This window comes from Carassius gibelio, chromosome B10 (assembly GCF_023724105.1).
Source record: "Carassius gibelio isolate Cgi1373 ecotype wild population from Czech Republic chromosome B10, carGib1.2-hapl.c, whole genome shotgun sequence".
Taxonomy (NCBI): Eukaryota; Metazoa; Chordata; class Actinopteri; order Cypriniformes; family Cyprinidae; genus Carassius; species Carassius gibelio.
In genome coordinates, this window is record NC_068405.1 from 24,980,994 (window position 1) to 24,998,605 (window position 17,612).

A 17,612-nucleotide genomic window follows, 5' to 3' on the forward strand; every position below is an offset into this window, starting at 1 on the left:
GCTTCGGAGTTCGCAAAACATTTGATTCAGATCGCGACTCCGAATCGCGTTTCGCGAATCATTTGATCGGGACATCGGAGATCGCAAAACATGTGATTGAGATCGGGACTCCGAATTCTATCATAGGCTTCTAGATCAAGATTAAATAAAGAGAAAAGAGGTATAGAGACAAAATTTTGTTAGTAATCCCACAGTCCGTAGCATCAGTAACTGTATAATTTAGTAAGGGAAAATTAAAACATAATAGGATGTGTTTCAATTTTTATTTTATTTTATGAAGCAATGGTCATCTTAACCTCTGTGCAGTGTCCGAGGTATTTCAGGACCCCAAATTAAATTCTAATTAATCTAAATGACATGACACTTAATGACTTTACCAAAACAGAAACTGGGATGTCTGATTGTATATTCGTGAATAAAATTACTCAGAATGTTCATATAGTGCTTTTGTAATTTTAAATGTTTTCCAGTAAATGGCAGAAATCTACCACTTAAGTAAGGCAAATTTTTCTTAAAGCACTTTCTTTCTTTTATCATTGCAAATATCAGTATTCAACATTTTGGGCGTAAAACATCAAAACATTATCCATTTGTAATTGCAGGTTAAATGCATTTATATCTTGAATTAAACAGTGTGTAAACACCTGTCGGGGTCTCTAGAGAGTGATTTGTAGAGGATTAAAACTTGAGCCAGAGGTTCTTCACCGCTATGAGGAGACCTTTGACGTTAACGTTCTTCCATCTGGTCTCATCATCCACCCTGATGCTCCACACCTTGGTGCAGATGGCAAAGTGGTGGACCCAAATGAAGAACCTCCCTGTGGCCTGGTAGAGGTTAAGTGCCCTGACGTGAAAGAAATCGGAGAGGCCTCCCATGTTGAGTTTATTGGGGACCATGCAAAACTGAGAAAGAAACACACAATTGGCATTCAACGGTCAGCTGATGGTTACTGGCTTAGTTAACCTGGTGTGATCTTGTGACAAGTTCAAGAGGTGACTTCCATGTGGAGAGGGTATGGAGAGATGATGAGCTGATCACAGAGATCACGGCTAAAGTTGATGAATTCTCCTTTGGCATATACATTAATTTTTTGCAAGGAAGAAAATAGGCAAGAAAAATTTCCCAACAAATGATGTTCCTGTTCTATAGTGAATTCAGTTATATAGTGTTCTATTACAAGAAAAAACAGTTACCCCAATAAGTCATGCTTCAGTTAATTATATTTTATTGTTATTCATGTTATATTGTTGCAGCATACCTACCCCAAACTGGAAAGATATGTCAAGAGGGTTAGATCTTTATAAAAAATTTCTGACTTAAATTTTCCCCCTAAAATCTAAGCATCAAATTCAGCAAAAAAAAGCACACCGAAAAGTATGTGAAAGATTATATGTATAATGTTGGTTAAAACCCTGACTGAGAAGGTAACAAAAGCTTAAACTTACTAGAAGATAGCAAAATTTGTTTATCACAAAGCAGACAAGTTACTAGCAGGTGAAGAGAAGCATGATGTCACTAGCAGGTGTGTAGATGATGCTGATGTCACTAGCAGGTGTGTAGATGATGCTGATGTCACTAGCAGGTGTGTAGATGATGCTGATGTCACTAGCAGGTGTGTAGATGATGCTGATGTCACTAGCAGGTGTGTAGATGATGCTGATGTCACTAGCAGGTGTGTAGATGATGCTGATGTCACTAGCAGGTGTGTAGATGATGCTGATGTCACTAGCAGATGTGTAGATGATGCTGATGTCACTAGCAGGTGAGGAGGAGCATGATGCCACTAGCAGGTGAGTAGATGATGCTGATGTCACTGGCAGGTGTGTAGATGATGCTGATGTCACTGGCAGGTGTGTAGATGATGCTGATGTCACTAGCAGGTGAGGAGGAGCATGATGCCACTAGCAGGTGAGTAGATGATGCTGATGTCACTGGCAGGTGAGTAGATGATGCTGATGTCACTAGCAGGTGTGTAGATGATGCTGATGTCACTGGCAGGTGTGTAGATGATGCTGATGTCACTAGCAGGTGAGTAGATGATGATGATGTCACTGGCAGGTGTGTAGATGATGCTGATGTCACTAGCAGGTGAAGAGAAGCATGATGTCACTAGCAGGTGTGTAGATGATGCTGATGTCACTAGCAGGTGTGTAGATGATGCTGATGTCACTAGCAGGTGTGTAGATGATGCTGATGTCACTAGCAGGTGAGTAGATGATGCTGATGTCACTAGCAGGTGAGTAGATGATGCTGATGTCACTAGCAGGTGAAGAGAAGCATGATGTCACTAGCAGGTGTGTAGATGATGCTGATGTCACTAGCAGGTGTTTTTTCCAGCTCCTTTATTTTTCCCATGCCTCAGCAAGAGCACTTAATTAACATAAAGCAAACAACAATACATGTATTATTTTGTGTTAAACATAACACTTTAATAAAAACTCCTCATTAATTTGGAAAGTTACTATCACATTTATGCAATAATATACCAGTTACATAGAACATCAATTCAAAGTTAAATAAACTACAAACCATTATAAAATAATTTGAATACTGCTTGTACAACAGATGTTTGTTCAACTGCTCGTATTTCCTACATTGTTGTGGATTTTATTGATAACTTTAAATGTCTTTGTTAATTTTGTGTGACTTAAGCCAGAAAGAGAGCAGTATAAAAGGATGATGGCAAAAGTATAAAAACACCGCTTCACTAACCTGCTCGACTGTTAGCATAACTGCTACCACGTGCTACATTAAATGTATATAACGTTACATCTAACAATACAAATAAAACATACTATATTTGATTAATGTCTATAGTTTCCGATAAGCTTTTAATATAAGTTATTGTTTTAGTTAACACATTACACTCACCTGGGACTGGACGGCTGTTGTAATCGTGCTCCTGTACCATCTCCACATTTACTGCTCTGCAACACAAACATCCCGTTTTGACGCGTGATTTAACGTCTCCGCAACTTTTCCACGCAAACCTGGAAGGCACAGCCCACGGTGCGAGATCGACCGTACTCCGGTTGGACACGGACCTCATCCTCGTGAAGGGCTTAGCACACACTAAAGTACCTTTCCTCACAGTTATTGTCGCCTCCTCCTCTCACCGTACCCAGCAAACAGGGGACGTCCCCAGGGGGCTGCACAAGATCCCGGGCCCTATGCTTAGGCAGTCCTAATTAAATTGCAAAATAAATGTAGCTTTAATATGTTAATGTAATGTACACTGTAATTAAATTAGTTAATTATGATATTGTTAATGATTACAAAGGGAGTACATTTGAATATTTTCACACATATACATATTTAAAATATGAGACACCAATGTTTCTGGAGTTGAAGACACAGAATATGACACATGCTTATTTCATAACTGTTTTATTTCCTATTTTGGTTTATGTAAATTATGATTATTATTTTTTTATTTATTTAATTTTTAGATTAACTGTCTTTTTTCGAAGGCATTGTTAGATGCCAATGTTTCCTGTCATAGCTATGCGAAGATTTGATTTCAAAAACAGTATCATAGCTATTAAACTATATCTTATTTTAAATCTGTATTTAACCTAAAAAAGATTGCAAAGTAAAAAGAGCTGCTAAAGTCCTATTTTGAGGTGGTTGTACGTTACAATTAAATTATAGTCTTAATTCAAGTGAAGAAGGATTCTGAAATCTGAGAGTAATCAGTGTTGAGGACCACTGTAACATTAACCCTGCCTGCTTTAGATGATTCAAAATAATCAAAATCTGAAAACAATAGAAATTTAGAAAAGTAATCAAATATAATCAGTTACATTACTTAGTCATTTGAAACAGTGACACTACATATTACATTTTATATAAGGTAATTTGTAATCTGTAAACTATAACATTTCCAAAGTAAACTTCCCAACACTGGACCTGACACCTTGCAACTCAGACAAAGATAGTTGACAAAATCAAACTAATATAAACTCATATTGGATTTCAAAGAGTATTTTTGCCTAAAGCAAAATCCTGTAATAATAGCGGATTGCAAAATTTGCTGATTGATATTATTCTTTTTACTATATAGATTTGAATACATTGTAAAATAAAGTTAATGTTAAATTAATAATTTTCATTTCTGAAAAATAAAAATAAGAGTAACTTCTGTAATGAAAAATTTCATTAAATCAGGAGTCTGTTTCAGCATTTAAACATCAAAATCATGATGCCTTTGGATGGAAGGTCCTGAGAATCCACCCCATCACCGGACACTGTCCACACCGGTCATGAGACTGAGCTGAAGACTTTGCTGGATAAAATTGTGATTGTGTGCTGTGCTTTGACCAATATGTGTCCAAGTATTGTTGTGAAGGCGTCATGTTAGAATTGTACACCATGCTCAGATTCTAATATGTAAATGTTTTTTTTGTTTTTTTCAAAAGATTTTGTAATGGCTCTTCTCACATGTATTTTTTAAGCCATGTCTGTAAATAAAATACACAAAGATTGAATTAAATTCTGCCTCCTTTATCTGTATTAAGGAAGAATTGTGCGAAATCAGTGTTCTTAGGTTGCAAACCCAATTACATAACTTAAATAGTAGTAACAACCAACTTAATTTCAGTTTCTGTACATGTTTAACATGTAAATACATTTAGATTTATAAAGAGTCCACAGAAATGATGCTGTCTGCAAAAGCACCACAACACAGCCTTTTCACATGCCCTTCTTTTGGGCTGGAGGGTGTTACCTTGACCAGTCAATCTGCTCGTAAATATCGAGTTCTTTGATTCTCTTTATTTTCTCTTCATATCTCATCTTTGCATTAGGATTTAGTTTTAGGCAGTAGGGTCTAGGAATGGGCATTTTGGGAAATTTCTAATTTCGATCATCGATAGGTTTCAAAAACGATTAATCGATTAATCGGGGGTGGGGCTTAATGCGGGGGGCGGGGCATGGTCATAATGTATATAATGAAGAAATCTGAAGATTGTTATGAAAATGAAAAAAATTTAAAATTAAAATTAAAATCTGACATGTAAATCTGTCTATGAAAACATGAACACATGATAAGGATAGGTTAGATAATGATTATGATCAAGCAATGTTATTAATAAAGGAGCAAGAAATATCTGCCTGAGGTGAAGAGTGTACTAATAAATGGAAGCTAATTCTATGACACATCCTATGATAAATCAGATAACTGAGATACATATCAGACGTAACATTACAACTTGTATCAGCACAAAAGGATGATCATTTATGCGTTAGACTGAGAGAGAGAGAGAGAGAGAGAGAGAGAGAGAGAGCGCGCGAGCTCCCGCTCATGCGTTTTCATGACAGCGCGCTGAAAGATGGGCAAAGACGGATTTTACTATAGATTCCTATAAAGTTCTCATTATAAATGTATGGCAGATTTGTGCTATATTTTCATCTACGCTATTAAGTGTTATAGGTGTAATTACATTTTATTTTTAAGTTAAGTTTTATTTTCCATGAACCACCTGCGCGTTTTCGAAGCCATATGAATTGCATTATGCCCACAAATATGACGGGAAAAAAAGCTTGGCTGCATTATTATAACATCAATAATAACAATAATAATAGAAAAATAAAACATTTAAGAGCAATATCATTATCGGGCATTGCTTATGTGAGCATGAAACGAATTTCAGCATAATTGTTCATGTTAATTAATCAGATGTAGAATAACTCTTGCAACTTTTATCTGAATAAAATTCGCCGATGCAGATGTGAACTTGATCGAAAGTGTAACTCGGATTGCGCTTTACAAACACGAAAGTACAATAAATTAAGATTAGTGTCAGTATCGTTATTTTTTATGTATTCTAATATTTAATTAATATTTTGTATTCAATTTACACATTCTGATCAACCAAAATATTATTTAACAGCATGGAAATCACTGATTATTGCTAAATAATTGAATAAGATTTAAAATATAGATAAAAACTATGACAAACAAATAATTTTGATTTCGTTATCTCTATGAATATGTTTAATGTAATTAGGCTACAAATACATCCAGTGCATTTTTACTTTATAAAGACCATTTCATTATTTGTCTGTGATTTAAAAATTAACCCACAAAGATACTTTTTCTTTTTGCTACTTTATTCAACTGCATTTTTTAACAAAACATTGTCTTCCAGTATAACCTTAGCAGAATATTTTGATCCAGCGGTGAAACATAGTTTTTAAAAGATAAAGAAAAAAGTTCACCAAGTTTAACCAAACAACTATTATAAGGTATAAAACAGAGAGCAAATAGCCTAGATATTTTAACTATGGCTAAAACAAAAAACTGAAATAATAATATTATTTTTAAAAATGGATATTATATTTACCACGACCGGTGAAACATTCAAAATGTCTATTCAAAAAGAAAAGTCGGTCTACGTGCTCAGATGAGAGAGTGCGCAGCCTGTTCACATTTAGCGGAATAAATTCGCTCCGCTGGAACAGATGTTGCAGGAACAGCCAGGCACCACTGGACAAGTAAACCTTCTCTGTCCCTGAAACTAATGGGCAGCAAATCTTTCACCACCATTTCAGCGAATAGCTTTGTCGTCTTCTCGGTTCTGCCTGCGTTGCATTTAAGTCTGACGGCAAGTGATTCAGTGCTCGTCTGAGTTGCCGCTCTGTTATCGCCAAATATTTTATGTACACATTTTAGATGATAGCGCATTGTATTTGTTGTAGATTTGTGTGACAGCTTGGCGCTGCACAGCTTACTCTGAACTGTATTTTCATTGTTCTTCTCAAAGGGAAGCCAGCCATCACTATGTGACTTTGAGGCCATGATTATCTGTCTTCTTACATCTTTTGTGGCATCAAGCGGAAAGCTAACCAATCAGAGATCAGGGCGCCGCCCAACGTGCTGCCATAACCAATCAAAAAAATAAAATAATAATAATAATAATTTCGATCATCGTTTACATGATCATCGCTGTCGCGGTCGAGTACTAGTATGGTCCGACAATGTTTTCTTTAGCCCGCTGTTTTCTTTAGCCTGCTGCATTTTGTAGGATTATATTGTGTTTTTCACGCAAATTTTTCATTATGTTCATGCCAGAACACTAGCCTGCTATGCACACCATGTTAACTGGCCAAACATACCCATAATTCTTTGCGTTCTGTTCAGTTGGTCACGTGTTAGCGATCTAGCGATGGTAGCTAACATAAGCAGATAAAGAAAAAAAAACATTAGCAGATAAGCCCACACTTTTTGACATTCAAACAGGCGGCATATTGTCTGAACTAACTCAATCATTAAAATGCTGAAGCTTATTTTATTATAAGGAGGCAGATACACACAAACACGAGACAAAAAATTACAAAAATGCAAACTTAATAATGCACAGCTAGCTAGAAGCTAGCGCTAAACCATTATCCACTGGTGAACGTTAAAGTTGTCCTAATATCAAACAACGCCTTACTATCATTAATATACAAGATTATTTAAAAAACAATTCTGTGAATGTAGCAATATACTTACTGAAAAGAGGGTTCAGCGCAACAGTGTCCCAGCAGAGAAATTTTCGACTGATGCACGCCATATATAGGCCCGCTCAGGATCCGCTGTTTGACGGCGCCGCCTGCGGAGCTGATTCTGGGCGGCACCAAAAGGAATTTAACGGTCACACGGGTTTGGCGACTTGAAGGCGGATCCAAAACATTTTATTCAGATCGGGACTCCGAAGTACGTTTCGCGGATCATTTGATCGGGGCTTCGGAGCGAGTTCGAAAAACATTTGATTCAGATCGGGACTCCGAATCGCATTTCGCGAATCATTTGATCGGGGCTTTGGAGCGAGTTCAAAACATTTGATTCAGATCGGGACTCCGAAGCACGTTTCGCGAATCATTTGATCGGGGCTTCGGAGCCAGTTCAAATCTAATTGGTTTGCTTACCTAACGTTGAAACGACGTTGATTTCATTTGGGTAAATCTACTTTACGATTAAGATTTTCTGATTGTTTTAAAAATCTCACATAATTACTACTAAATAAATTACCCTGTATAAGTAAAACTTTATTAAACACATCACATTCAGACACAATTGCTTTATTATTTATACAATACAGTTTATACACAGTTACAAATACATGTGTAGAGCACAAACTTTCTAAGTCAAGAAAATGCTTTTACACACAAAAAGGTATAAAGTATACTATAGGCTAATATAAATTGTGTCAAGTGACAAATTAAAAGCTTTATTCACTGAATTAAAAAAAATGTATATGACCAAATGTGTTTGACTTACTTTCAGTGGGTCACAAAAGAAGATGCAAGACAGAACCTTAAAAAAAACTGACAGCCTCAGTCACAGTTCACTATCATTGCTTTTCTAAAAATATTATATATATATATATATATATATATATATATATATATATATATATATATATATCAGTGGTGTCAAAAGTATTGGCTTTCATTACTCAAGTAGAAGTATAGATACTAGGTCTTAAAAAGACTTTTGTAGAAGTTGAAGTATCAACTCACGCTTTTTACTCAAGTAAAAGTGTAAAAGTACTGGTTTAAAAAACTACTTAAAGTATAAAAGTAAAAGTAATGTAAGGGAACAAATGCCATTAAGAACAAAAGCTTAGGCCGCACCACAGGGGCCTATTGTGCACTACCCCACCTCCTAAAAAAAACATTTTTCTAAAGGCCATAATGAATATAATGTTATATTAAATGTTCATGTTGAAAAATTTGGGATGCACTAGGCTACATGTTTCAGCAACATATATGCCCATTGAAAATGAACGCATTTTAGTACAATGCAAATACATTAAAGGACTAGAGATATGATAACTAGTTGCCAGTAAGTATTGTTATGGTGCAAAAAGTCAAACTTTAGAGGCATGTCATCAATAACCTTTAATGGAATGTAAATGTACATCCAAGCTTAGCTGCAGGAATCTGCGAGGGCAATGGACAAGAACATTGGTGCAGGCTTAGTAACAATTACTCTTGTAACGTTGTCTATTTACAATAAGCATTATAGTGCTGTCAAAATTAATGATTAATCCAAGTGATTAATCAATAACTAAAAAGGAAAATTAACTCATAATCCCGATACCTTCTTGATTGACAGCTTCCTGTATTCGGTACATACGTATGCTATGTTAAGTTACAAAGTTGGTATAGCCTAGATATCACAACATTGTCAATCGCAAACGATAATTTATTAAAACGTCTCACTACCGAACTACCAACAGTAGCTTTATTTGTGGAGAACGAAGATAAAGCACCCATTTGGTAAATGAGCCAGTGAGAAATAATAACTTTTAAATAGGGTCCAGTGCCTTTTCGATACTTTTAAAACAGTACAGGCGCCTAAATGGTGCCTGAACCTATACTTAAAAAAAAGAACCTAAAAAAAAAAAAACTATGGATAACTTAAAAGAACATTCCAAATATTTTAAATAAATCCATAGCTTTCACCTTGGATGCTCTCACTTCCCAAGTTGTGCTTCCCTTAATCTAAGGCTAATAAATGTATTTCACAATCTGGGTCATTATTTAATATAAAACCACACATAATTCTACTGTATATCTGTCACTCACTCTGATATTTAGTTAAGATGAGTGCTGTCTGTCACTGTCTTAAATCAGTTCTGTGAATGACTGTATGCTCATTCTTTATAAAGTAGCAACAATGTCGTTTGTAAAGTACAGTAATGTGCAAAAGTCTTAGGCACATTAGTATTTTCACCCCAAAAAAGGGTTTTAAGCCAGTTATTTAAATCTTTTGCTTTAGTGTGTCCATAGTAAATATCAGTTTGCCATTAATTTTAATAATAATCTAGTGCGATTTTGAATGCACAAGCAGTTTGACAACGGCAAAATGAATGTTTGGAAATGTAAACTGATATTTTCTACCGACACACTACAGCAAAATATATAAATAGCCGAACACCATTCTTTTAAGTGAAAATACTAACGTGCCTAAGACTTTTGTACAGTAGTTAGTGTATGTATAAAGTACGTATGATTAAATTAATATTTAGTATAAGTATATTTAAATAAGTGTAATTAAAGTATTTGTTCGGTCATATGCATAGCTGTCAACATTGAACATTGAAAATAAGGGACATTTCCCGGAATCCATCCCCAAAATAAGGGATTTTTTTTTTTTACACGATTCTTATCCACAAACTAAAAAAAAAAAGCACTAATCATTAACAGTCTAAAGAGTTTATAACTACACAATATATATTAAAGAATGACAGACCAATTGATATGTTAAAAGTGATTTATTTATGAACAAGGTAATATTAATAATAATTTAATATTAATAATAATTTTGTGCTGAGAAACGTCGTTTTTCCTGACAACGACAAATTTTGCAGTAGGCATAATTTGGACCTACATGGCTGCTTGTCAGGTAGTGGAAGGTGGACTCCCATTTACTCAAATATCGGCATAATTTTGGTTGGTGATTAATTGAGTGATTTTGGCATTCGGCGTCCTAATCCATCATCGCACATCACACTCGTCTACTCTTTCGAAGTTCACTTCCCGCTACTTTTTCCCTCTTCCTCCCGCACGCTGGCGCCGCCAATAGTATGTTCCTGCACAACCGGAGGCTGCAGATTCAGGACCGCAGATCTGGGCCGCAGTTCTAGGACCCTAGTTTTTTCTGACAGCGCCACCTACCGTACTGGCCAATATAGCGATGGCTGCAGTTTCAGGAACGCAGTTCTAGTATCCTGTTGGTTTAGTTTGCAGTCACGTTACTTTGTATATAGCATCAATATATTAATCTCAGTAGCATGTTTTTAAATGTGATTTTTGATTCAAAATGCAGCAGAGTTAAATTACTAAGTGTGCTTTGAGTCACAATTTTAAATTTAAACATGAATTTACACAGAATATAAATATCAATTTTGTAAAATTGATGTATATCAATGTTAAAACAATTGTAAAAAATGAAGAACCTTAAAAGTCTTGAATTGTCTCTTGAATTATACAGTATATTGATTCACTTCCTTAAGGTGAATTAGCTCATTATCAGGTAAGTTAAAGTTGGAATCAGCATATGGAGTCACTAAATTACTGCCAATATTTTAAAAGTTGTTGAGAGGCAAGACAAGACACAAGAATGATTCAAGAATGTTTATTTATATACATATATACATATTACATATTATATATATATATATATATATATATATATATATATATATATATATATATATATATATATATTATAGTTCAGACCAAAAGTTTGGACACACCTTCTCATTCAATGAGTTTTCTTTATTTTCATAACTATGAAAATTGTAGAGTCACACTGAAGGCATCAAGGGCTATTTGACCAAGAAGGAGAGTGATGGGGTGCTGCGCCAGATGACCTGTCCTCCACAGTCACCGGACCTGAACCCAATCGAGATGGTTTAGGGGTGAGCTGGACCGCAGACAGAAGGCAAAAGGGCCAACAAGTGCTAAGCATCTCTCGGGGAACTCCTTCAAGACTGTTGGAAGACCATTTCAGGTGACGACCTCTTGAAGCTCATCAAGAGAATGCCAAGAGTGTGCAAAGCAGTAATCAAAGCAAAAGGTGGCTACTTTGAAGAACCTAGAATATGACATATTTTCAGTTGTTTCACACTTTTTTGTTATGTATATAATTCCATATATAATTCCACATGTGTTAATTCATAGTTTTGATGCCTTCAGTGTGACTCTACAATTTTCATAGTCATGAAAATAAAGAAAACTCTTTGAATGAGAAGGTGTATCCAAACTCTTAGTCTGTACAGTATATACATGTCATTTTTGTGACAACATCACAGCAGCACCAAAGTGAACCCCTTTTCCATCAGTTGCTGCATGGATAGAATGGCTGTAGGCTTCAACTCTAGAGAAAGAGAGAGCGAGAGACAGAGAGAAATAAATAAGAAACATTTGTTTAACATATTCAACTGGAATATATATATATATATATATATATATATATATATATATATGAAAAGTGAAAGTCCTTGCAGCATGTGGTGCATCTCTTCAATTCGGGCAGGGATTTCCCTTTTTGATTGTTATATGTATCTTGAAAAAGTGAGAGTGTACTTGTTAGAATATTTTGAGATCATGAAAATATCCCTAGTGCCTTTTTTAATCATCTGTCCTACAATGAGCCTAATCGAATCCATAAAATCACTTCATATTGGCCATGCAAAACATGCAAACAGAAACTAACACATGATAGCAATGTATAACTGTATGTGGAATAGACCTGCAGATTAGGCCAAATTGTAACAAACTATTAAAATTGCCAAATGCCTAATTTATCATTGCAAAACAATGCCAAAACAACAGGCTAACACATACTGCAACTAGGCAGTCAGTGCAGTTTAATTATGAAATATATTTTATACCTAAATATGGTAAAACAACGACTATTAAGCCAGTATTCACACTAATACATTAAGCTGCAGGTAAATCTTACAAACCTTACAACAACCATGCTCTTGTCATCTGATAAGTTTAATTAATGTGCAGGCTAGATTCACTTATAATACTTCGTCATTAAAACACAATTAGGATTTATGAAATCATAGCCACGAATTAACGTCGTAGTAATTAATAAAACTAGCTCACAAATTCTTAATTTGGTGGGAATTAATTATTAATTCATAGGTAGCAGTTCTCACTATGTAAACTTTGCACCGTTTAAACGTTATAAAATAAAACTTAATTAAATATCGATACTCACCGTCTGGTTGCTGTCCACGTCGTCCATCTTTAATTAGTGTTGATTCAGTACAGTAGGTGGCGCTGTCACAAAAATACTAGGGTCCTAAAGCTGCGGTCACAGAATTGCGGTCCTGTAACTGCAGCCTCCGGTTGTGCAGGAATACCCTTCTCGGCGCCGCTGCAACTGTCTTCTTCTTCGATGGTAGCCTAAGCTACTGCCACCTGCTGTACTGGAGGTCAAGCAACCCAAGTGCAAGCCACTTCACAGACACAGATAGATGCGTGTTCTGAGTTAACACATAGTGTAAAATTACGGGATATTTAACGGGAAAATACTAAAACGGGAAGACATCGGGAAAAGACCTAAAATACGTGAGAAACCCGGAAAAAACGGGAGGGTTGACAGCTATGGTCATATGTGTTAAGGGCTAGATTTTCACTGGAGGAAACGGCTGTGACAAGCGAAAACTTTACAGTAGATGAGAAAGCGACAGCTTCTTCGCGACCTTTTGTAAACTGTATTTATGACAAATAACTTCACTGATACAGATTCTAACAATCTATTGATAAACACACACCTTATGTCCTCTGTCTCTGTTTGAGCTCGTGCTGCTCCGCCGCGGTCTGCGGATTGAAGAGCGCGCTGAAAGACGGGGAGGAGACGGTCTGACGCCGGTTTCATATGAAATTTAAGCCGACTGACTCTGAGGCGATCGGATACCGGTTCCATACCCAACCCTACTTTTAAGAAATACATTTTATGATAAACGAACCAAAAACTGTCTATGCCCTTGCTGGAGGGTGATGTAATTTGTGTCATGTGCAGGTGCGATGGATCGCATACAAACCAATAGGGTGTCGGGATGGTATCTGTTTATACTTCTCATCCAACCACAATCAAATTCACTCCATCCGGATGGCGCGATTTATCTGGATAGGTTTTTTTTTTTTTTTTTTTTTTTGAGTGATGACAAGCCGGAATGAAAACAAGGCGAAATGAAATAGCAGTAACGAAGCTATTTTTAAAATGTAAGGAGTAGAAAGTACAGATACTTGCGTGAAAATGTAAGGAGTAGAAGTAAAAAGTCGGCTGAAAAATAATTACTCAAGTAAAGTATAGATACCCCAAATTTCTACTTAAGTACAGTAACGAAGTATTTGTACTTCGTTACTTGACACCTCTGATATATATATATATATATATATATAAACACATATAAAAAAATTATGGTGACTGAGGCTGTCACTCTTTGCTTTTGTGTTCCACAAAATAAAAGACATATGAGTGAGATGATGATTTATAAAGAAGACAGAAGTACATAGTAGAATTTTCATTTGCAATCAAAACTTGAGTTGTTTGTAATATCAGGGATGTGACCTAATCAGGTCAGGTTTGATCATGTAGGCCACAATTAGACAAAGTTATTTTTTAGTGTATTTTTTTATATATATGTCCTATGACAGTTATACCAGATTTATTCATGGCTGCATTTCATTTTGCTCATATTATTGAACATTTTTTCCTGAAATGTGTTTATTAGAACTGGACATATTTACAGACTTTATGAGAATAGTAATATTTGTAGATAAGATCATGGTAGAATGACATGCCTTTATTAATTTGAGCAGCTGAGTCTTCAGCCATTTTCCAAAGCACTTACCTTTTCTATTCAATTAATTTCCATTTAATTTGCTCTAATTTGTAAAAAAAATAAAATAATAATAATAGTAAATAAATAACTTGTGTAGTGTGCTAGACTAAAGCCCCTTTCACAATGCACGGTGGACCCCAAAAAAAAAGGCAGATCAATGTTTGTGACGAAAAAATATGTGCAAACTGTAATAACGCAGAGATCAGTTAGTTCCTCAATATCCGTTCAGAAGCTGACATCGTTCTCCAGCTTAAGAGAAACAAAACACATCGTAATGTCATGTGTCTTTACGGGATCTTTATGGTCTGTGTGTGAACGCACACACCGATTCCGGAAAATCACTGGCAGTGTGAATGAACCAAAATCTTATTATCCAGGAACAATTGCCAGGACACATTACCCATGTTTTATCTAGAATCTCAGTGTGAAAGGGGCTAATCTGAGCACTCATATAGACCCTTTTGCAAACACGTGACTACGACCACGTGACGACGCCATGACGGACGGCAGAATCACCGGAAGCACAAGCTAAATAGTAGTGGACGAGCGGGAAGTTTCAATCAGTTTAAAATAAAATAACACTAAACTTTATGGTTTCTTCTATTGAACAAGCTGTTGTGCCGTTATCGGTCGAGGTAGGGCATCTGGTAGGTGCTCACAAAGAACGGTATTTGGAGAACTTGGAAATCGTGGGATTGGATACCGATCCTTACCTTTTTCCTCCGTTTTCACGGACCTCATTAAATCGCCGAGTCTACCCGACTTCATTCCACACAATCTGTACCACTATGTGGTAAACGGGGTATCCCCATACACTGGTGATGAGGTCAAAGCTTTTAAAAGTCTGGATGCTTACCAGTTCTTTGTAACTTAACGTAACCTGTTTTTAAAGGACCTGGTTGTTCGTGGCTACCCACTTAAGTTACCGTTGTTCACTGGGTGTGCCAATGCAACTTTCTAATGCAGTTGATCTATAACGTTTTATACCAAGTACCACCTCAGAAAATATTTGGCTGTCCAAGTACCACCACAATGACCAATATTAAAATTACAGTAGCGTAGTAGGCCTAACTATTCAGCTAACGTTAACGTTGCAGAGCGCACAGTTAAAAAACGATGCAGTTTTATTCCTAATAAGAATATTTATTGTTGTCAGCCACTTTAACATTGTAAATACACAGTTTGACCATTATCACTGCACTGTGCTTACAAGTAAAAAAAAACAAAAAAACATTTTATTACACGAACGAACACGAACTCGTTTGGCTTGCGGTCCGTCCTACAGCAAAGCTCTATTGCCGTCCGTCATGGCGTTCACAATTCGCGCGAGTAGAGGGTGACGTCACGTGCAAAGGGTCTATACTTTTCTCTTATTTGTAAAATAGGGTTTGTGCACCTCAAAATATGAAATGGTATAACTGTTGTGTTTGCTGGAGAGAATTAGTAAAAAAAAAAAACATACATTGTTAGTACTAAAAAATTTTATCTGTGACTTTCAATTTATAAATATGCATGTGTGACTATTCATTACAACATTTCCACTGTCACAGGTGCTCAGGTTTGCTATAATAGTACCTTCACAGAACATAATAGTAGCAGTCAACTATCCATGCAAAGAAGTCAGTGTGGTGTACTGTGCATCTGTCCAGGCCAACGGTCATCCCAGGAAACGTGCAATAAAAACAAAATCCATCATACATTACCAATATAACAGGGCTGTATAATCCTGTTCCTGGAGATCTACCTACCTGCAGAATTCAGATCTGACCCTGATCCAACACCCGTCTGTAACTGTTAACTGCTTTCACTGATGTGCTGTGAAGTAGATTTGCTGAGAGTTCCTCCCTGAAAGTACATTGATAACACTGTGAAACTGTATTTTCGTAGAGGATTGTTGAATAAAGTCACAATATTACTGTAATGGCATAAAAACTTCACAATCTCAGGATGGAGGAGGTGGGAACCGGCGGACAATCAAACAAAGATTTAATAATAAAATAAAGAGAAAACATCGCGCCAGCCCCTCGCAGACAACTGTCACGCACAAACACAAAATATAGATAGAAAATTCCAATATTAGAAAAAATATTAAGTCAAACGTTTAGATGTCAAACATGTATTCTGTCTTTTTACAAAACATTCTGTTGCAGCTGAATAACATGAGGAAATATCAGCAGCCTACAAAACACTGCAAGAGGAATTTTGCCTGTGCTTTAAAAAAATACCATAGCAAAAACAACTAGATTAATATACATTTCAAATATTAAAGTGTTAAAGACAAGTAAACAGTCAGTAATAAGATAGGAACAAACAAATCAATAAGCAATATCATAAATAAATACAACTAAACAACATTTTAGGTACAGAAACTGTAATTAAAAGTTTAAAAACACTGCATAGTTTTCTTTTTATAAATAAAATAAAGATTAATCAATTAAAGTTATTAAATATATTCAGTCAAGATCAGTGAATGGTTTTCTCTTGTTCTTTGATTAACATTAATGACAGGCAGCGCGTTTATTAGGCTGTTGTCTCTTTAAGCAAAAACACTGTACATGTGTGTTTTCTTTTTCATCTGTTCACATTCACATAAGACGAAAACGGTTGTGTTTATTATGATATACTGATGTAGTTTTCTGTATATTGGTCGACAAATATGAAAGAAGTCAGTTTCGACTCTGAACAACAGTGGATATACAAGGAACAGCCCAAGAACAGACACAAACCAGGAACCGACCGCTGCTCTCTGTGCACGCACTTACGCTTCATGTTCTTCACACAAACAGGGCGCTAATTATTTCCATTCCTGCACTTAATCGTTTTTAATCAAACTGGAATTCGAACCCTGGAATCGTTAAGCAGAATCGAAATGCACACTTCTTATCTAATACCCGGTTCTCGGAAATTTGGAACCGGTTTTCGATCCCCATTCCTACTCATTTCCCAATCACTCCACCGGCCTCGCTCCGTTCCCAAGGCTCTCGGCACCACCCCACTCGTCACAATTACTTTTTTAATGATCTCAGTAATAACATTCTTAAATAAAATAGCATTGCTAACAGGCGAGCACTTATGAGAAAGGCATGCAACAGCTTTTTATGTTAATTTACAGTCATTTACATTTGTATCATAAATACATAGGAGTACAAGCAGAAAATGTAGGAGCACACCTTAAATCAGCCTGCAAACTTACCTTTTAGGGCAATGATTACAATATAAGGATTATTTAGCAGCTTTGCATGTTCATCTAT

The 17,612-nt window shown here is 35.9% G+C and overlaps 1 long non-coding RNA gene across 1 annotated transcript; it reads right to left on the reverse strand.

Annotated features, from left to right (window-relative positions):
- Positions 1-263: 263 nt before the first annotated feature.
- LOC127966866 (uncharacterized) lies at positions 264-3,048 on the reverse strand. The gene is made up of 3 exons (XR_008155718.1): positions 2,873-3,048; positions 1,447-2,371; positions 264-903 (listed from the first exon to the last, which is right to left on the reverse strand). It is a non-coding gene; the product is annotated as an uncharacterized LOC127966866 (long non-coding RNA).
- Positions 3,049-17,612: the final 14,564 nt, after the last annotated feature.